Source organism: Thunnus maccoyii, chromosome 20, assembly GCF_910596095.1.
Source record: "Thunnus maccoyii chromosome 20, fThuMac1.1, whole genome shotgun sequence".
Classification (NCBI taxonomy): Eukaryota; Metazoa; Chordata; class Actinopteri; order Scombriformes; family Scombridae; genus Thunnus; species Thunnus maccoyii.
Window position 1 is genome coordinate 8,055,830 of NC_056552.1, and position 23,102 is coordinate 8,078,931.

A 23,102-nucleotide genomic window follows, 5' to 3' on the forward strand; every position below is an offset into this window, starting at 1 on the left:
CGTCCCATCCTCTGCTCCTCCTCAGCTGGCAAGAATTTGTACCTTACAGATAGTTAACACATTTCACCCATACCAAATACCATAATACCTCCCATAGATGAACATATCCGCAACTGAACCCGTGCACCACCCGCTGATGATGACTAAAGGCACCTGTTGTCATAACCATAAGATTGGCATGAGCAGTGAAAGACACTCGTATCACGTCATCAGTTTGAAGTGCAGATCAGCACAGGCGGTGATGCTTTTGAAAGAAAACCTCCATGTGCACACAGGTTTTCAGGTCATAAAATAATCTACATTATAATATATATGACACTGATGGTTCAATAGACATAATCCAAATATGTAAAACAGATGCTTTTTTTTTATTACGCCGTTTTGTGCATGTGCTTCGAAGGCTTGCTCAGTCCTCAAATGGAAAAGGTTATCTCTTGGTCAGCAGTTATCAATTTCAGAAATGTGAGCCTGATGGATCAGGAGGCAGAAACGCACCTGTCCCATGCAGCAAGCAGCATCAGCCTGAGGCAAGGACATATTAAGCATAAACACCACAAACTCATAAACATGCACACATGCACACACAAACACATCCCGCTCCCCTAATGTACATAAATGCAAATACCAACATACACAATCATTTTGAAGCATGTTTTTTTATCTGATTTACCTCAGCCTCTATGCACACATACATATATGTGCACACACATGCAAAACAATACACAGATACTGCTATAACTAGCTAGCAGTAAAAGGAGCTGCACCCTCCTTATTTCAAAACAGGTTCTTGTTGTCTTTCTGACAGGCCTCCCTCCCTACCGCCAAGCTGTCCCACTGAGATAAGCTGGCTGGCATTTTCATCATTCCGGCCATACTGATTGGACCATTATCATAAGAAAGAGACTGAGAATCCAGGAGGCCTTCCCCCTGGACGCTGATTCATGTTCAAAGTTGGGATTAGCAATCTCGCCCCTCAAATCCCCTCAAACAAGGCAGGACTGAGCAGGCAAATGAAGCAAACATTCAACAGATAACGAAGAAGACTCTCATGGCTCAGTGGACGGATGGATGGACAGATGGATGATGCAATTTTTCATAATTAGTGGACATACAGTCAGTGACTCTAGCCTCAGACAAAGCAGCAGGAGTAAAACTGGTCATTCAGTTTATACATCTGCACTTTTTTTTTTCTTTAATGTGAATATTATATAAATGCTATTTATATTTTTTTCTTTTGCACAATAATCCCACAGAAGCATGTTGCATTCACCAAAATAAAAAAATGAGGCTTTATCTTGTAATTATGAATTACAGTAGATATCTCAATCTTCTGACTTACTATAATTAATTATCGATTAATCTGTCAGTTATTTCTTCAATGGAACGATTGGTTGTTTTGTCTAGAAAATGTCAGAAAATAGTGAAAAATGCCAGTGAAAATCTCTTAGAGCCCTATGTACCGTCTTCAGATGGCTTGTCTTGTCTGACCAACAGTCCAAAATCCAAAGATATCCAGTTTACTATCATGTATGACACAGAAAGGTTTGAAATGCACACTTTCGAGAAGCTGAAACCAACATGTTTTTGGCATTTTTCCTTAAAAACTACTAAAACAATTATTTGATTGTTAAAAAGTTGCTGATTAATTTTCTGTTGATTGACTAATTGATTTACGACTAATCCTTGCAGTTTTAATTACAAGAAAATATCTCATACTTCCGAGGCCACTCTTAAATAATTATGAGAAAAATATCTCATAATTATGAGAAAGGGTTATGGTACTTATCAATCAATGCTTTTTGAGAAGACAGAGACTCATTTAATTAGCTTTTATTTCCTCCTTGGTTTGGAACACTGGTAGATATTAATGTCACTGAGAAATGTGGATGGTATTATTATTATTAGGTCATGTACATTGTGCATAATACCACTATGTTTGGTAACAGCTACCAAAAAAAACCAAACTTGTAATAAAGTATGATTAAAACATGTGCACATATGGTGGAACACGTGTTATGAGATTCAAAATTATGAGATCTTTTCTCGTAATTATGAGATCTTTTCTCATAATTATGAATCTCTATGAGATCATGTATCTATGAAATCTTTTCTCGTTATCTCATTAATTATGAGATAGCAAGTCATTATTATTAGATACGGAAGTCATAATTATGAGCTATGGTCTCCTGTTTCTTTTCTTTTGGTGAATGGAGTGTGCTTCTGTACAATCCAGTCATGATTTGAGGCTAAATTGAGAACTTGGAGTGCTTACCTACTATAGATGTGATAGAATCAAGCTAATGTGTCAAATATTATTTTGGTTTAGCAATGGAGAATTTTCTTTGAAATGCAGATGTAACCCCTGCCAGGAATTGGAAAAGAAGCATTTCAACCCCACTTCACAGTTTTTCCAAAACTCACAAATTTAAGCATTTGTGGTTTCAGCAAACATTTCAGAAAATTTTTTGAAAAATCCATTGGGAACATAAGTGGTAACTGGCTTAATGTGGCCCACTTGCTCCAAAATGAATAACAGCATAATGTGGTATTTTTACTGTGGCTGCTGACAGGGAGGCATTTGAGATCACCTGCATTTCAATTCTGATTACCATCGTGCTTTGTTTTTTAGTGTTTTAAATGGGAAATATTGTATGAAATCCCTTTCTTCATACTGTTTATGGACAACATTTTTTCAGGAGTAGTCATTTGATGTATTTGTACTCTGTAATTTCCTTTTTATATTGCAGTTTCATTGTTACTGGCAGAGTCCACCCACCCCTACTGGGTTCATACTGCCACACAAAATGGATTGACAGGAAATTATGCATTTAATGGATGTGAAGGAAAGATTAAGTACAAATGGTGGCTCACCATCTCCTTCGTCAAGGAGAGAATCAAGGATCCAAAGTCCAAGGCATGGTATATTCAAGGAGTCTCAAATAACATTTCACATGAATTTATTGTATTTTTAACCTCGGACTGAGGTACAGTGGTAATTTCTTACACAACTGATGTTTTTATAATAGAAGTAACTATTAACCTTAATCCTACCGACTGGGGTTCCCGCAGACCCCAGAGGTATACTTTTTGTCATATCTCACAGGTGCTTTATTCTATCATTCCAATTTTTCATGACTTTGTCAATCAATTTATTCCCAATGACCATCATATTTTTCTGTTTCTGTTTCAATTAGTGCTTTTTAAAAAAATACCAGTTTGTATTGGGATCCTAGGGGACCCCATTCAAAAGCACCCAATTCCGCCTCTGCAGTTTTAATAGATGGAACTATTTACTGAGTTACTGGGTATTTAAAGTATCACACACTGTGAGGGGGGGTATAGAGCACTCATCAGTCATTTTAAAGGAGACAGACACAGATGCAGCAGACACAGATTTCCTCATGTGCTCTGTCAACAACCCTAAATACTGCTCCTCCCAGGAGTGTACTGGGAAAGGGTTAACCCCAACCCTAAAATAATAATAATCTGTTTTTGTTGTTGTTGTTGTTGTTGCTGTTTTCAGATTACATTAATTACACAAGTAATAATGTTTTGAGAAGAAATAAGTTAACATTATGTTATGATGGTTGTTTCTTACAGTAGTTTATTCTTTGGGTCCCCACAGACCCCAGTCGGTTGTCCTTGTATGTTAAATATGTTGTTAGGATGAGGGTTAAGTGCTTTAACTTCTATATTATCTCCTTATGCACAAATAAAATTGTTGATCACACTCACAGTATGACACTAGAACTTTTATGCTGCTATGCATGTAACACCATTATGACACAGTGCAAAAGTATTCAATTAGCAAAAAAAAAAAAGAGCTAGACTTTACCTCTCAGGTTTTTCATTCAGTAAAAAATATTCACAATATAAAATTTCTCACAACAGTAAAATTCAATAGATGTTGCTCACACATTTTTGCACAGAGCATACGCACTCTGCAGTACTACATGTCTGCCATATCATGCCAACTGCCAGAGTTAGCAACACTAGCTTAGCCAACTCACCAAGACGTTACAAAAGAATAGTTAACTCACAGCACGCAGGTCCCTGGATTGGTCACTCCACTTGTATGCTGTCCTCAAGACTCGGTTTTACATACACATTTATTAACTTTTTACACTTTTTGATATCCGCAAAGTTTCTCACTCACTCCACACTCTTCTCTGCATCTGCTCTCGCCAACTTTTTCCTCATCGCATAGTGTGGGGAGGGGCGGAACTTAACGTATTTCCTCCAACAGGAACTTTTGCTATGACCAATGATAAACTAACGTAAACAAAATTGACAGATGAGCTAACCTAGAAAATAGGATAAAAGTGCTATATAAAATGTAGCCATTTAGCCATTTAAGGGAACCCCCTGTCTATGAAAAACAAACTAACAAACAAATAAAAAACCACTACCCCCTGGTGGTTAGTGGGCCTATTGCAGTCGCTTATAATGCAAATAGGCAAAAACAGCGCTGCTTTGCTGTAAACAGATACGAGTTGCTCTTCCTCTATTGCATTCTGACAGAGTAGCTGCTCAATGTTTGTTGCCCCTATATATGACGTACTATTAAAACAAAGTTGCTGTTACAACATGTAACCACAGGTATCACCAAAGCAGTCTGGACTGAAATCTTAAGGGTTAAATTATTTATATTTCGAGAGTAGTAGTACAGTACAGTTTTTAAGATGCTTCCAAAAGGTGTTTATCAAACACACACACAGATGTGTGAGAGTGAAAAGGCACTTGTCTTGAACTTTGATCACATTTTATATATAACATAATCTGCTTTTAGCGACTTCTTCAGTAACATGTAGTGACAAGTCTAACAGTTTATGGTGTAACCACAAACTATAAAGTGCTTCAGTTGAGTGGATGAATACAAAATGGAAAAGAGTGAATCAAGAAGGAAAAGTGGTGCATGACAGAGTGAAGATATACAGTATGGACAAGTCACGACTTCTTTTGCATGTTCTTTAACCCCAACTCTCTCTTTTTCCCCAACCTCATCATAAAGCTTGAGAGGTGCTTAGTGCTGCCTGTCTGCCATGTGCCACTCTAGTAAAACTGCAGTGTTAACAGTTTTACAGTGAGACAAACCTTATCATCCTCTGCCAGTGTTTATTATAGACTCCCTGTCTGTGCCGATTACGGAAGTGAACGGCCGCTGGGCTGCAAGTCACAGACCAGGGGAATGTTCTCACTGTTACTCATTTTTATTTTCATACTTATAAAATAGATCCAAAATAAGAAGAAAAAAAATGCAAACTGTTACCTGGCTAACATAACACAACTGTATCTAAATGACACAGACTTTATTTGCAAAACAAATCATTGTCTCCATTATATAGCTGCAGTGTTTGAACTGTGTCTTAGTTTGAGTAAAATAGAAGTGTTGACAGAGGACTATATCACATATCTTTGAAAAAGGAGTCAGGACAATTTTCAGCTTTTCAAGTCATCACTCTGTTTTGTCTTTGCTTTGTGACTCCTGACATGTGATCACTGTCTCCAAATCTATGTTTGAAAAAAAAACAGAGCACTCTAAAATCTCTGCTCATCGGCTTGTGGTGGAGTATAGCGACTTATCTTCAGAGGAAAGAATAGCTTGCATGAAAAGCATGTCTCTTTTGATCTGCTGTGAACATATCTCCATATTTGAGACGTGCGTTCTGTATCTGTATGTTTTCATCACTATAGAATAAGTAGTTTGGTCTGAAATGCAAATCCAAGCAAATATGTTAACATTCTCTTCTAAGGAAATAGAGCAATGGGCTTGAGGATAACTAGACCTCTTACGATCAGTAGTCACCTCCTCTTCCAAGCTGACATGAAAAGACTCTGTGATATGAAATGAGCACAAAGCACAGACCCTCTCCAGGTAGCTAAATGATAGATTATTCAAATTCCAGCCTATACCTCACAACCAAGAGGTTAGAAATCTAAGAACATTGTAATTACACTCTCACCGGGGAAGCTTTGGCTCATCAGCACCCACAGCTTCAAGGTTCAAAGTGAAACGATCCTTGGACCAGGTTAATAAAAGGACAAACTCTATGAATTTCATAAAACTGAATAACTTTCCATTCCCCTTGGGGTAAGCAAAGTCATTCTCAGAAAGTTTAAAGAAACATTTCACGGCAGCTTTATGATTATTTTATTTATTATTGAACCTAATAACTTGTAATACTGGATTAAAACGCAATCCGATTTGTTAGTCCTCCGCGAGAACAGAACTTCTGAAAGTAGTAGCCAGTGCTAAGTGACCGGAGACTCATTTAAACAACTGTAAAACTATATCATATTACCTGTAAAAATTCAAATAAACTCTAAAACCTAATAACTCAAGCTAATGCAAACAATTCAAGTCATGTGTTTCCATTCCCATACCAATGTATTTTCACAAAGAATATTACTAAAAACTTTCACAAATTTGTTTTACACTCATGATCAACATTCATTTGAATATAAAAGTTAGCATAAATGGACAGTATGTATGTTTTTTAAACATTTTGATATTGTTTTGATACTCTTAAAAATGCCCTCTCTGTCTGGATGGATGTAAACTGAAGTCATAACAGTGTATTTGAATGTATGCCCACTGCAGCTAATTAGAATATACCCGAAATTTTTGAATAAAAGCTGAAATGATGGTTTTGTCGAAAGAGAAACACTGTCTACTGTTGTTTCCTGTAAAAGGTAGCAAAAGAGGAGAAGCTCCCAAAACGGTCAAAAAAGGTTTAAAATTTATAATGTAGTAGGAAATGCATTCAACATGTATGTAAGACCTTCAAGAACTCATACTGTGTGTTTTGATGAGAAATGTTGAATACAAACAAAACTTTAAGTGAAAACTCCATGGGGTATGTTTTTTTAATTTGTCTGTTCCCAGCATCACGGAGGGTTATGAAGGTCAAAGCCACAGTGGTCATTAATCGTAAGTTAGAACTCCTCACCACAGCATATGATTTGATTTGAGATTTTCCTCCAGCATTAGCAGAACCACTTAGAGAAATCCAGGGACTCATATTTACAGTATTGATTCTTGAGTTATTAGCACATAATCAACACTATAATCACCCTGTTAACAGCTTTTTGCCACCACAGCACTCCCAACCTCATGCGGCTGAGAAAATCCTTGTATTATTCAGAAAGAAATGCTAATTAATTACATTAACAAATGCAACGGCTTGCAGCATGCCAGTAATTAAAGCCAGAGAAGTGATATATGATTAACATTCAGTGGATGAAAATGACTATGATTATTCCCACCGATGTTGAGTTCATTAAAAACCATGTAATCCAAAGGGGATAGCAGTATGTGGTGATATTGCAAATGCAAATTAAATAAGGGAATATGCTAAATTATAACTGAAAACATAAAAAAAGAATTGTGAGTAAAGCTTATAGTTGGTGTTCGAGCAGTCATTTGTAGAATTAACATTTACAGATTGCCTCATGACAATTTGTGAAGAACCATTACGTGACTTGATTAGGGATGTTTAATGTAAAGGAATTGTTCTTGTGCATGTGCTCATGGTCACATATAAGTCTTCATTTTCATTGTATTTATCTGTGTGGATTTCTGTCTTTCTCATCCTATAACTGTCTGTCTGTCTTAAAGTCTGCCTATACAAGCTTCTTTTTTTTTTTTAATCAATCCAGATGAGTGTAGTTGTGCCCACCATAGCATACAGCAGCTGTTCTGTATTGGTGATTCATCATTTGATTAACTCGAACAAGGCACCCCAACATATGGCAGCACTGCTTTTAAGTACACTGGCACACTTAAAAACACATTAAACCAAAACAGTAAATAAGAAACACTTGGGGTTTATTGTTTCATATTGTTCCCCAATCAGCATAGAAGTTAAATCCTCTTGCGCTCCTCTTTTCATGGGATGCGGCTCTCTTGAGTAGTGAAGAAAAGGGAATCCACCTGATCCATATTAATGTGTAACGGTTTACAGGCAAAGCTTATCTTTTAATGTTTGCCACCCCCTCCTTTTGCAATCACATTAAGCAGCTCTGCAAGCCTCTACATGATGTTTGCATTACAGTCGCACATAAGAAAGTACCAAGTGTGCAAGGATTAGAGTTAAGCAAAGGCTAAACCCATACCTGGATCATATTAGACACGGCAAAGCAGCTGGGATCAGCTGGAATATGTTTCAGTGTTAAATTGGCAATAGTTAAAACAAGACTAACTGCAAATTGCATACAGGTGAATCATAATTGTGTTGGGTTAAGAATGTTATCTACATCTATGAATATAGTAATTAGCTGGGAATTAAATTTAAAGCCACTATTTAGCAAAGTTACTGGGAAAAAAACTATAATAACCAGAGTATAAAGGACAACCATGTGAATAGGGTTGAGTTCTGATAGCCCGTTTCATTTTGGATCACCCCAAACACTATCGGTGAATTATTTTGGTATCAAGAATTTAAACACTTTTGGTAAATAGTGTTAGTTCTGTTTCCCCTGCACGTATGTCCACCCTCAGGGCTTTGAGATCCTACACACATCTATTGATCCTCCTCTGTCTCGGCTTGTGCTTAATCAAAGCTTTGCCACTGATGTGTGCAAGAGCGTCCAATCACTTTTATGATCTCCTCGTTTTAACCTCCATTGTGTATTCACTCTTGCCCCACTTTGTAAAATTCAGGTCCTCCTCCTTTCTTTCTGAATGGCGCCATCACCACCTGGTCTCCATTCACTTATTGATTGCCGCAGGCTATGGTGATCAGCTGGGTCCGGCTTGGTATTTAGCATTTATAATGCCCCTGTGCTTCAAAAGAGGCCTCCGTAAAACACTGTCAGCCTTCTCTACGCCCCCCAAATATCTGCATGATCCTCCATCAGCATTCACAGGAGATCAAGTTAACCCACCAGAGAAAAGGCCAGGCTGCACATAAGGTTTCTCTACTGGGACTTCTTTCTTTATCATTATGATTATGTGTCAACACTATGCCCCTTGCCCTTTCTCCTTTTGGGACCAGCCCATTAAGGTGTACCCTTGTTATTACTGCCTTCTCTCTTGACACTTTGCGTATCCAAAGTTGCCAATCAAACCTATGAAAGTCTCTGCAGCCCTCATTTTCTTCCCATCCAACAAAATCCATCACTCATAGTACAATAGGACAAAAGGGGGCTGTACCGCTGGAGGGTAGTTGGTCTGTTGCGGAGGGTGGTGTATGAGGTGTATGGGACAGGGTGTTATGGTGGAACTACCCCATTCTCCAGTTTCCAGAGCCAGGCAGAGGGGTTAATGACAGGTTGAATGGTTTTCTGCCCCTTCTTCTGAGCTTGCGTTATAGCTGGAGATAGGGCTTCCATTGTAGCCTTGTGTCAGTGCACTGGGACAATGGGGACCTCAAAGTTCAGGGCTTACCTCTAAAAGCTCGAAAGGAACCTATCAGTTTTTCATGTGCAATGGGGTGTGCTGGCACTCCAGGTCTTTTCAATGCCCTCTTTGATTCTGCTTTGGGTTGCAGGGACAAAGGAACAGAAAGTGAGTGTGCATGTGGGAGGAGATGGGGCTTAGGGCAGGCATCAATCTTTAACCTGTGCACTGCGGACACCAAACACAGCTGAACTCTGACAGTGGATCTCACTGCTGTGTCCGCCTCCAGTAAGGTTCAGCAGAGGGCCTTAACAAATTCCTACATACCTACTCTTTAGTTTTGTCCGATCACAGTCTCTTTGTCAAAGATGTTTTTGTCTCCTTAATGTTTTAAAACACTGCATGGCATTGAGGCTTACCCTCAGAAATAACAGTCTGCATGCAGCCTTTGCTGTGCTTAATCAAATCCGCATGGTAATAAATTTTACACTGCAAGGCCCATTACTTCTAATTGGGCCCTAATTTGGCAAATATACATCACAAGTGACATGGGGTATGCTGGCAATGTTAGACATTTTAAGGAAAGGTGTGACTTGATAATTGAGAGTCTTTTGGCCTATGCATCATAGTTCCATCGACCAAGCATGTTTTTAGCAGTTATCTTCTTATCTACAGTTAAAACCAACATGCCACACAAACAGGCCCTAAAATGGCCCTTTGTATGGCATGTACCTACTTGCAGGAGTTTTAGTTCCAGTTAATGATCCTCATTTGGTTTTTCCTGCCCCCATCAACCACAGCATGTTGACATTCCATGACGTCTACAGCTTTCCCCTTTAATTTCTGATAAGTGCAAATTGTTTGTGCTGTTTTATGGCCATGCCAAGTTTTCAGTGTTTTGACAAGGTATGTTTTACAAGCAAAGAGTCAAGATTGATGTGGCTCTAAACCCATTCAAAGAACCCGAGCAAGGTCCCTTAATGTTAGTCTGTCTTTGGATTGAGGTAAAGATGACAAGAATGTGAAATACATCACCTATCAACCATACATCTTTTACTAACTCTCACTTTTAAGAATATATTGTGAGCTGCTGAACAAACTAAGAGTTTTAATAGCTGATGTGGCTGATAGTATCTGATTTACTGCATATGAAAGCACTTTCCCTCTTTGGTCAAGGAACACAGAAGACAGGGAAAAAGAGTGAAAAATTGTTAGAAAATGACGTTAGCTAAAGAATAAGTCCATTAGACCTCATCAATCTGCCATTATCCTCTTTTACTGGCAATTTAGTGGGCAAAGGGCTGTCTATAGCCTTGCTGAGAGAGTAGACCTAATGCTATTGTCTCACTGCCTCCTCTACCATTCCATCTTTCCTGAAAAGAACCCAGAAGCCTCACTGGAGTCACCAGCAGGTCCCATGTCTCATCTTTTAATAGGCAAACAGCCCAATTATTTCCCTTCTTACTGAGTTGCATGGCCTAATTGGGGCCCAGGCTTAGGTAGCAATGCAACTATAGACCTGAGAAGGAGGGAGGAATCTGTTGTGGAAAGAGTTCTTTACAGTGAAAGTTTCCTGTGAATAGGAATTTGTCTTCCCCTCACCCCTCCTGCTCCTCATTCCCACTGGCAAAGACAATGTGTTTTTACAACAGCTCATTAATGACAGAATGACTGATTTGATGGCACTTTGAAAGGAAGCTGAGTCTCATTGTTGAGCCACTGTCTCCTGTTGAAAATTGGTTCATTTTGAGGTGATTGTTGTGGATTAGGGCACTTAGAGCCTTTCAGAGCTGAGGATAACCTTTCATTCTGCTTACTCACATTATCATCCAAATGTCCCAAATGACCCCAAGTGATTTACTTGATTGCTCTAAAGAAATAAACTGTAATTTGCATTTGACTTGTGGTTACTTTTAACTCCAATACAGTAATGAGTTTATGCAGCATTGTTGGAAAACAGGAAAAAAGGATATTACCCCAAATTAAGATATAAAGTGCACATGTTTGTGCAGAGGTACAGAATATGGGTGAAAACATTTCTTTCAAGCTACAAAAAATAGATGTGTTTTGCATCCCAGTCAAAAGTAGAGAGACTTTTAATCTTGTTTTCTCTTGACTGTTTTAATTATTTGCATGTGTACAGCTTATGATATTCTGAAGACATTATCTCACTGCCCTTTATTTTATTACTGGTGACATTTTTTGTCCACATCATAGTGTCCTATGTGACAATAAAAATATTATAATAAAAAATATGATATTAGCCATCACTGACACTATGTCAAATCATGACTTTTTATTCTTTTCTAAAGGTATATAGACCCATTATCTTTTTTGCCCATTTATAATTCTCTGACTTTTTTATGTTGTTAATTATCTGTGGTTTACCTTTATTATTGTGTTTACTTGTGATCTTGCAACAGATACATTCGTTAATGAGACTGAGGTCTCAGTAGGTTTTCCTGTAAATAAAGCTTAATGAATATGGGTTTACTGTAGTAAACTGTTTATTTAATTTAGTTAAATCCCTGTAAGCTGTGTAGTAAGTCATTTCAGGCCTTGCTGCTCTGTTCTCTGAAAATTTATTATGCTCTGAATTTGTCCTTATTTGATGCCAAACAGTGGCGTTTTTACACTAGAAGGGTGCAGGACTGCAGTTCTAAATGAGTTAAAGTGACCTCTCCATGGTGGTTATCTTGGGGTCATGACTTGTGGAAGTGGGACACAGCTGGTGCCCACAGCCAGATGAAGGAGGTGAGGTGACAGGACAGGAACCAAAGAGCTCTGCTGTCCACCTGCCGCCTTTAGAAGTTGCCCTGTCACCAGAGAGCTCCTGCTGAGTGGCACCATGGCAACCAAAGAGCTCCCCACTGATTGGCCAAGCTGTTACAAATTAGCACATCGGACAGCTTCATAGAGTCATTAACATATAAAGAGGTGAGTTGAGGGCACAGAGACGAGATCATCTGGGACGTCCCCTGTAGTGCCCCTGGTCCTCTGTAATGACCACCGAGCACCTCGCAGAGGTCCCTGAACACAGACAACAAGGTGCTTGCTCTGTCAGTCATTTGTCACTACTACCTGCAGGCTATGGTGGGTCACCAGGGAGGGTGGAACAGCATCTAGGAAGGCGTAGACAGGGCCTGTGGGATCAGCTGGGAGACAGTGCCCCAGGGTAGAGAAAGGGCAAAGAGTGCAACATCAGCATCATCGTTACCATCCCTTTCACCTTCATCATTATTATTTCCGACCTTCGCCTTCCTCAGCTCCTCATTATAATCCTTATGTTTATTTCTTCCAACCTCATTTTCCACCTCCACCTTCTCTTCCTCTTGCTATATGTGTGGGCCTACAATGACAGATGCAGAGCAGCCAGCCTCATATAAAACTGTTCTGGCAGGTTTACAGTTTAACCACTGTAACTCAGGGTCCAAAGGTCAAACAGTAGGCAGTCAATGGGGAGCAGTAGGATCAATTCTTATCATCAGTCTTAATGAGAGGGGACATCATTAAAAGCTAGTTTCTGTTAATGAAAAGCACTTCCAAGGGTCCCATTGCATTTACCATCAGTTCAATAGAGGATAATCCAAGAGCTCCTATTGATTCCATACAACTAAAGAACATGTTTGCCATCAACCATTCCTGATCCTGTCAGTAATGATTCTCTGAGATTGCGTAGAGAGCTTATCGATAAAAGTTGCCTAATAGAAGAATTCCCATCTTACTCCCTTGTTCTACACGTCTTTTATTTTTAGGAAGAAGACTGTCTTGTTTATTTTATATGGAAAACTGTAAGAAATCCAAAGAAAGACAGCTACGAGTAAGAAAGTTTTGTTGTGATCCAAGCGAGCCAGAACATATGTGGTGCCAGAGGCAGTGTTTGAACTATTACACAAGCAATACATCACGTATGGTACCACTTGGATCCCCTGCCTCTGTCTACTTTCCTGAGAAAGAATGACCGCTCCATATTGATTCTATTTCCTTCCCTGTAAGCAGTGATATGCCGAAGTCCCAGAAAGGCGTACATTCTCTAAGCAATGCCATCATGGACCTTTTCTTTATAAGTGTGCATGCTCATTAAAGAGTAATGGTCCTGTTCAAGACAATTTCATTGTGATAACATGAAATTTAAGGGTAAAAAAAAGCCAAATGTATTTTAAACACTCATTTTATCTGCTCCAAATTTCCATTTCTGTATGTAATTTGCCTCACTGACTTTGACCAATGACATAATATTCGCTGTCTGATGCCATCTTTTTGTGTGCCTGGATTCTAATGATTTCTTTAATTAGAAAACTGAGAGATGCAGCAGCCATGGAACAATAGCCCTCAGTAACTGCACCTCCCATGGTGCAATTAGGTCTGGATACAACATCCTGGTGTTTCCTGCAGCTTGCACCTGAGACTAACGACTCTGTAATCTGTTATCAATTATCACTCCTTCAGCTCTCACATCCTCCGCATCCCTGCCTGTCCTTCACTATCCCATCCTCTCTCACTGCCAAACTACCTCATCACTTGATTAACTCCCCCCTTTCTGCCATGGTAACGTCCCCTTTTATCCCTCAATCCACCCTTTGAGTCTTAAACATTTTGCTCTGTTTTCACAGGACCTTGTTTACTTCCTGTAGCAGGATCTCTCATCCTGAGTGTTGGGTCCACCCCAGGGCTCCACTGAGAACTCTTTCAAGTGTTTCAAGTAGTCCAGAGCACTGAGCTCCCTCTTCACTGCTCTCCCTCCTTTGTCCATGCATTGTTATCCCCTTTTTTCCATTTACATTGGGCACTACACTTGCTAGCAAAGATGGTACATGTTCTTTCAAGGACACTTGTTTTCTATTTGGTGTGGAATGTTCCTCTTGACTCCTTACCCTTCACCAGAAGCTGTTTGCATGTCTGATAACAGAAAGACCCTTTCAACTGGTCCATGTCAGCTGAGAGATGGACAGAATATAGGAGAATTTCAAGAGGAAGAGGAGGATGTTATTGGAATGGCTGCCCCAAGGGAAATAGTTACTAATAACATCTAATCATTTCCATCTTCCAAAAGTACTTAATAGACCATAACAGAGGATTTCTCGATAGAGGGCCTCTCGCTTTTAAAGTGCTTAGTGATAAGTGGTTTGTGAGGAGTATTTAATCTTTCGTACTGCTGAATAAGCTGTATGATATTAATCACCAGTTAAAATCAGCTCTCCAAAACACGTTTTCTCAGTTAATCACTTTCTGGCTTATTCTTCAATCTAGTTTCTTCCTTCGCAAATCACCCCTGTCTTTCATTCCTGCATTGTAGCAGTCCCCTTCATCACCCCTCCTCATAGTGACCCCTCAAAGTGAAGGAGGAAGTTTCCAGATGGTTTAGCACTTGTCAGGATGACTTTGGTGACCCCAGATGCTGTCCAGATGCAGGTCAACGGCGGGGTGCAGGACGCTGTCCAAGTGACTTACAGCATGCTGTAAAAAGCCACCATGGAAAGAAAGGAAAGAGGGTAAACTCTAAACTCCACCTTGCTGAATGAGCCAAATAGGCATGAAATGCCTTGAAGATTGAGTTCCTTATTATTGTGTTTAGTTTTCCTCTAATGTTGTGGCAGCTCGTTTTTGAGAAAGTTGACACATTAGTCTGAGGGTTGTCACCAGAGGTTCTGCTCTGGATCAGTGGAAAGCATTAAGTGGCAAGTTAAGGTTTCCAAATGTTGTTGAATTATTGCTCCCTGCCAGTAAAGGAAAACATTGCTGCAAATATCGTCATGTTAACACCTCTGCTCCAGTGTGTTTTAGCTTTGATGGCACTTGGCTGTCTTGGGCACTCTTGCCAAATATTGTGGCCCATTAACTTTTGAAGTAGATTAAATTACCTTTTATGCAGGCACTTCAGAGCCCAAAGTCACTTTCATGTATGATTAAGACACTCCAAGCAGAATGTAATCACTTTTTGTTTGCCTGTCGAATTGATATGGCCACTGAATCTCCCAGTGAAGCACAATTAGATCCAGTGAAGTGATAAAATGATGCATAAAAGAACTGATGCCCAGGGAGCAAATGTAGAGGTGCAGAAGAAACCAGCAGCAGTGTGCCATTTACTTTTTTTAAAAACACGTTATGTGCTTATGTTTTTCTTTCCTAATTAACCGGGGGGGTTCAATGGTCCCAGAGTGCCTAGTGACTGGACTAATAGAAATAAAGGCTCTCTAATGGACTGAGGGCAGACTATATTATTTTGCCCTTCAAACTGGCCTCCGGAACACCCCTCAACCAAGCTGTGGCCCATTCTTTAAACAACAGCCATAAAAGCCAATGAACCATAGGAATATGTTTGCCATATGGCCTTTGATTGTTAGGGGGAGAAATAGAAAGAGAAAGCAAGAAAACATAAAGGGGCTGAATGGTGTGTGTATGTGTGTGTGTGTGTGTGTGTGTGTGTTGAGGGGAGTGTCCTCAAAATTCCCAATGCTGCATGGGGCTACAGCGAAGTGGTGGCAGTGTGAACATTATCCAGACAAACGTGTGTGTGTGTCTGTGTGTGATTTACAGCAGTGACCTGCAAGTGCAACAGTGTTTCTAGGGATCAAGGGGAGGGGTTTTATGTAGGTGCTGAGGGTCAAGCTAACAGGGGGCTACACAAACCAGCAGTCCTGTGCATAGCCATTCAGACTTAACACCTACACACACATATACACGCAGACATATATATGACTGAGGCCCATCAACATGTCTTTTTGATAAATAATCCACTGAAAGATTTTTAAAACAAAAATTAAACCAGTGAAAGTGATATCATTGAGTCTATGATCTTTGCATTTGTGCATTTTTGTGTGTGTGTGTTTGTGGGGAGGGTATTTTATTACCATATAACATAACAGTGATTACATCTATACTGAAAAAATAAAAACTTACTTTGTCCAACTTTTTTTTTCCAACTCAGTTTTGGATTTTGACATTTGAACTAGTCACCGTCTACCACCTACTGTTTTTCAGACACAGTGACTTTACCAGACGGCAGTAGGTAGAGCTTTATTTTCAATATTTGTATTGAAAAAGAGGGTTGACATCTGGGGAATTATGATTGACATTTTCCAGTATTTTACAACATTTTAAGGACTTGACAATTAAGTTATGTTGAAAAAAATTAGATTAATCAATAATGACAATGTTTTTTAGTTATAGTACTAGTGTTTAAAGAGGACCTATCATGCACATTTTCATGTCTATATTTATATTCTGGAGCTACTAGAATATCTTTGCATGATTTACAGTCTAAAAAACTTAAAATTAAAAAAAAAAAAAAAATCTTATACTGGCCCTTTATGCAGCCCCTCAGTTCAGCCTCTGTCTGAAACAGGCCATTTTAGCTCCTATCTCTTTAAGGCCTCTGGTTGGGCCTACTCTGTTCTGATTGGTTAGCTTCCGGAGGCTGCATCTTGGCAGACTTTTGGCGGCTTACAATGCTGTCAACAAACAATAGTAGTAGGATTTCACTTCTTTTGACAATGTGAACAACCTGTGGATTAACCTTAGCAACAAAGACTATGGAACAGGCGGCCATTTGTGAGCATGCACGAATAATCTGGAATCATCAGGAGGAGGAGGTAGAGGTAACATTGCAAATGAAGTGTTCAGAGGAGGCTGAAGCCCTGGCTTTTGACTTTCAGGGAGCATTTTTACATACATTCACCTCAAGTTTTGGAACTTTGACATGTTTAACATAGTTCCTGCCATCACCTCTTAATATCCATGGGGTCACCGGTGACCCGCTTAGGCCAGTTGTAAGTGGCTTAGCATCACACAGTAATGAGTAAAAGCAATTGGCACAATTTGGCCACTAGGAGTGTCCACTTTGGAGAGGTTTGGGGACACCAGTGACATCACAAACTAAAAACTCCCAAACTCCTATAAGGTTAGGTCTTATGGGATCTGGAATTTTATACAGGTGTGGTTGACAATATGTACAAGGTATGTGGTGATTTACATAGTCCTGGCATGAAGCATGTCCTAGTTATTGTCATTTAAATATGACTCATTATAGACAAGGATGAAAAACACTTTTTTGAGGTATATTTGAACTGTTGCCAAACAGTTTTGGTTGTGTTTTAGCCAAATGCAAGCTAAACAAACACATTTCCAGAAACTAGAAGATGTTTCCTTTCAAATGAAGCCTAATACATGTATTTTGGCCTCATAGTTCTTCTATTATAAGCTTTTCCGTTTGAGTATGCCAAATAGTTGAAAATTTAAAAAAAATTAGCATTTTCTCACTCTTTTCTTTTCACTTTCTGTTACTAAAATTATTTTCTGAGCTGTTCTTATTTCAAGAGCAGATTATTTTACTGTAAACTGGTGAATAGTCTTGCGTCATGAAACAGAATTTTCTTGATGTGTGGATATATAAAATCTTAAAATGCAGTTGGGATTATATGAGTGGTAATTATCATATTGGATTAGACTTCATAGCTCTTCATTTTAATGTCATGGATTTCTGAATGTGTGAGATGTGTGGCTTGTGTATGGCATGCATATACAGTATACTGTATGTTTTCTCTTTGTTCTGTTGCCATGCATGCATAATGCAGTATGGTCTTCACTGTGGATATTCATGTCACTGCGGGCCTGTCTTATCTTCCCTCAGCCCTACTCGTTTGTCCTGGGATTCCACAGCTTTCCCAGCTACATGGGCACTTACCAGCTTGACAGTCCCCTTGCTATCAGCCCGGGCCCGCTATCTCCTGATGGACCATGGCAGACACTGCATTGAGGGAAGATTACAGCATTCGTCTTTGTTCTACTAATCACTCTGTCTCTATTTCATGTACATGAATGGTGATTTCAAAACATGCAAAAGCTGGGAAAGTAGCTGACTAATTAGGTTTAATAATCACAGTTTCATTAGCCTTTGGGTCTGAATCTATTCTTCTGTTTCTAAGGACAGAAAGACTTTTTTGGTTCGGCTCAATAATTCAAAAGGTGAGTGATATTATAATTAGGATTTGTGCATGCGCCTTTCAGAGCTGTAAATAAATCATTTGGGTATTCATCTCAAGGTGTCCTCTAAGAGTTCTAGGACATGCTTTGTTTGGGCTGATGATACAGCTTTGTCACACCAAAACACACAAAAACATTTGGTGCTGTCACACACTCTCTCCAGATAGTGGCAGCAAAGCTCATACTTGGCACTGAAACAACTGCATCAAAACAGAGTGCATAATGTTATTATGTAAATGTAATATTTTATATTCAAGTGTTTCTCTCTCAGCTTATCATAGTTCAGTTCAGCTATAACAATGTCAATAAAAGTACAGAAAAGACAGCTACAATAGCTTTCAGAGTCTGCTGCAGTACTAACCAGTGCTAGGATTGCTGCATGATGAGGCACTATACAGGCACTATCAGTAATGACTCAAAGCATACTGGGTTTGAAGACGCCGAACATTTTGCTGAACTTTGCAGAGTCAGACGCATACGTGGCATTGTGCAGGTTTACACAGAGGAGTGCACAGTGAGAGGAATTTGATCTTCTAATTCTTTGTCTTCCAGGACTGCAACAGTTTTATCTGTGGCTCATATAGCTGTCTTCTCCTGCTCTATCTGGCTGATTTAGAGCCTTTTGCCCTCACTGATGAGCAGACAACTTGCTGCACTCACATGTTAAGTCCAATGTTGTGGTTGCTTAATGGTATTACCCATATCTCTCAATCTTTGCTGTGTGCAAGTGTGCACATATTTGTGTGTACAAACACTTGTTAGTGTCTTGTTTGTGCGTGTGTGTGTGTGCACGCTATAGTAGAGTGGAATGGATGGATCATAAAAAAAAATATCTACATAACCCCCAATGAATGGGGCTCTCAAATCTGCCTGTTTAAAATGCAGCACAGCTCCAAATAACTTGGCTGCTGAGTATTCCATTCCCATAGGAGGCCCTGTTATTGCCTGGGGAATTTATGAGGCTTCATCGACACCATTCAGAGAGCTTTTACTGCCGTCCATCCGACCAGTATGAAGCTTTACTGGACCTCATGAGAGCCGTCTGTGTGTCTGTCTGTCTGCGGAGATTAAAAGCAGCCTTGTTCAGCCTGTTTAATGCCAAACTTTCTGGCTTCTCTTCTTGACGATTCCAGCTAGCAATTTTGCAACCGTTTCTGTGTGGCTTTGTGTGTGGTGTGAGCATTAAACGCTATAATTACAAAGGCACATTGCCTGTGTTATTTGCTCCATATAGAGCTGAGAGATTCCTATCGCTCCCTTTTCAGAGCGGCCTTCATTGAAATGAAAATCCAGTGCAGGCACATGCTTTGACCGTCTTGTGTGGCATGTGCCCATCATGCTGCTCATGCATGACTCTCAATTGCTTATGCTACAACACATATGATCCATATGGGTGGATCCACACTGCAGATGTTCTTCTGTCAGGGGCTTTTCAACATAAAAATCATTGATCTTTCAAAGAATCCTTGGGATTCAAATATGTGTGTGGCTCGACTTCCCTGTCAATATAAGTGTTACAAGCGCTACTTGAGTTTCATGAGGCAGAAAGTGAGCCGTTTTGTTGGCTATCATATGTTCAGTGATGTTACCCAGCTGCTAAAGGTGCATTCACTGATGCTTAAGTCATCACCCAACCATATTCACAGACTGAAAGGCACATTTCCACACCACTGCCTGCTCTAAATCCACCACAAAGCTTCTGTCCATCTGACTGTGCCACGTCCAGCACGCTGCTTCATCCTCTTTGCTCTTTCAATCCTGATAAAATGATTAGGCCCTCATTGTGAGTGCATGTTGGCGTAAGTGATTTTGATGTATGGCAGAAGCTGAAGTTGATTTAGTCTGCGACTGCATCAGCTGCCAATCTTTGCTTTATTCCCTGAGCATGATGGACGCCTGCAAGGTCGGGGGTCATGTATGTGTGGTGATGACCTTGGCCCAGTCTCGACCTTAGGAATGGGTTGGTATGGTGCATATTAGAAAGTGTTGGGTCTGTAGGTTCAATAAGGTCCTTCTTTTCCACATGACAAATGAATGATTGCGTCAATGGGGAAAAAGGAAGAAAAAAAACACACTGTGTCCACTTTGACCCCTTCAAACAGCGCTCCAGGGAAAGTAAGGGCTTGAATCAGCTCTTGGGGTTATGGCTCAGCCCCCAGCGGCTAGTGATCATGTTCATAAAGAACCCCCAGACATCCTCAGGGATTTATGGACCCACTCGGCCAGAAGTACACCTCAGATCAGGGTCAACTTTGATGAAGTATAGGCAAGTATTGTGAAGGGGTAGAAGCGAGAGTGAGAATGGTGCGTGTGTGTGTGTGTGTGTGTGTGTGTGTGCGCCTGCACATGTGATGCATGTGTATGCATGCTTGCGTGTGAACATGCAAGCGTGTCTATGCCTGTGCTAAAGTATAAGTGGTCAGATCTCCGTGTGATCTGACCAGCTAATCTAAATCTAATCTTAGCCAGCTGCATGTCCTCGGACCCTTCGGCCCCATCTCCTCCTTTCTTCTCCAGCTGAGGGAGAAAATTATTAAAGCTACAAATTACCAAGGCCCAGAGGTTCTTCCACTGGTGGTGATAGCAAGCAGATGGCAGCAAGACTAGAAGAGACCTAGCCCTCCTCCCCTACCCAAACCCCTCACATAAAGCACCATTTGCATTTCATGAGCCTTAATTGCGTCTATTGCCCTCCTCCCCACCGGCTCTGCGATTTTGTGCCTGTCACTGTGCACCCCTGCACCCTTGAAGGAGCTGTGATAGATTAAGGTGGACCTTCTGTTTGCTTCCCCCTCATTGTGCTCCATAAATTAGAAAATATTATCTCCTGGTAGGCTCAAAGTAAAAAAAAGGGGGGTGATAGTGATAGTGGGATAGGGCAAGATGGGGGGAGTTTTTAAGGCATTAATGGGAAAAGTGATTATTTTGAAAGCTCTTCTTTGACCCCATGATGGCGAAACAATGATGGGTGGAACCCCCAGACACCTATAAAGCACTGAGGTAATAATGTGTATCAGTCAATACTTGACAGACACAATACACTGATTTTGTGATTTCTCCCTTTTTAAGTAAACTTTATAATAATTAAACAGTCTGCAAATAATACTGCACTGAGGAAAGAGTGCTTGAGGGTAAAAGTTTATGATGTCCATTGAACTGCCAAAATGAAGAGGCTAAATCAAATGGCATGCTACGACAGGATGTTGATCTGTCATCGTCACCATAGGTAATGTGACAGGGACCGGACCATTCTTTCCAGACTGGTGTTGGTTCAGGATGACATGACAAATATGTCTGATGTCTGCCTGGTTTGGCTCTCCATATGTGTAGCCATTTTAGTATGAGCACTTATGTATGAGAGGTTCAGTCAGTAAAAACATCTCCAGATTTTAAAGATGATGTGAAAGGGCATTCTAGATTAGAGAGACATGGGTAAATTTGGGGGTCAGAGGACAAGAGGGAGTTATTTTGCTCCCTGCTCTTATGTATTGCACTTGTTTTTCTCAATCACTTTTTTCTACATTTGTCTCACTAACATCGGGTATAAGTTAAAGATACTTTAACTGTTTGTTTAAGACTATTCAGATGTAGAAATTGATGAGGTTTACCACATTGGCCTCAAGGTTTAAGCAATCAAAGTACTTTTAGGTTTGTTTGTTTGTTTTTTGGTATTAACAATAGATACAGATGGTGACAAATTAAACGCAGATTCTGACTAAATTAGTGAAAACGCTTCTGTACAGATCACAAGGGGTCAGTGAGTGGTTTGAATTTTGTAAGAATCATATCTTATATAACTCATAACTCACTAGATCTCCAACTAACTGAACACTGATGTTAGATTTTGGTCCAATGTGTTAGATAGCATTCACCATCAACAAAACACCAAATGAAGAAGACGTCTTGTGGAGGGATGTTATTCATTTCCAGAGACTTGTAGAAATATGTCAAGGAGCAGCGAACTGTTCAGGAGACTGATTATGTTGGTTTTTCCTTTAATTGTCAGCTAACCTGATCTGAACTGACATGTTGGTGCTCCACTGGAGCTCTTTTGTCACCTGCAGGTGAAGACTGGTTGTAAGCTACATCTCATCTTCCAGATCTGAATGTTTTTTGTTGATTGTAAGTGAAGCAGAGCATTGCTAAATCTGTGCTCATTTATTTAATAGATCAAAGGTGAAAACAGATGAGAATTGGCTTTAAAAACAGATTGACTCACTGCATACCTAATTTTCTTCCCCTTCATGAATATTTTATTTGCGACAGAGAGTTTATCATTTTTTGTCTGAATTTATCAAGTAATCTGTCAAATGTAGAAGAGTCATTTGTCTTCTGCCTTTACCTCTAATGATGTTTTGTGCCATAAAAGCCTTCATAATGGCTCTGGAGGAGGAGCATTCATTAGACTGACTGACAGATAATAGAGAGTAGACAAGTAGGAGAAATCACCTCTTTCTATCACATGTGTGCATACTAATGGAGGAGGATATCCACCCTCACAAACAAGCTGAGTTCTAGACAAGGCTTAAAGGTCGTATATAGAGTTAATGAGGTTTAACACACCTCAATAAGAAAATAATGATCCGCTAAACCCAAGAGAGACATTGAGAGTCTTCTCACTCTCTTCAGAGTACCATGGCAGAAATTGTAGTGCTACTATTGTACCACACAGAGGCAGTGTTTGCTAATGCAATGTGATATGTACATTTTGTTGCTGTTACTACCTGCAGCCACCAGGTGGGGGTATTACAGAGGACATTATAGTCTGCCTGGTAAACCT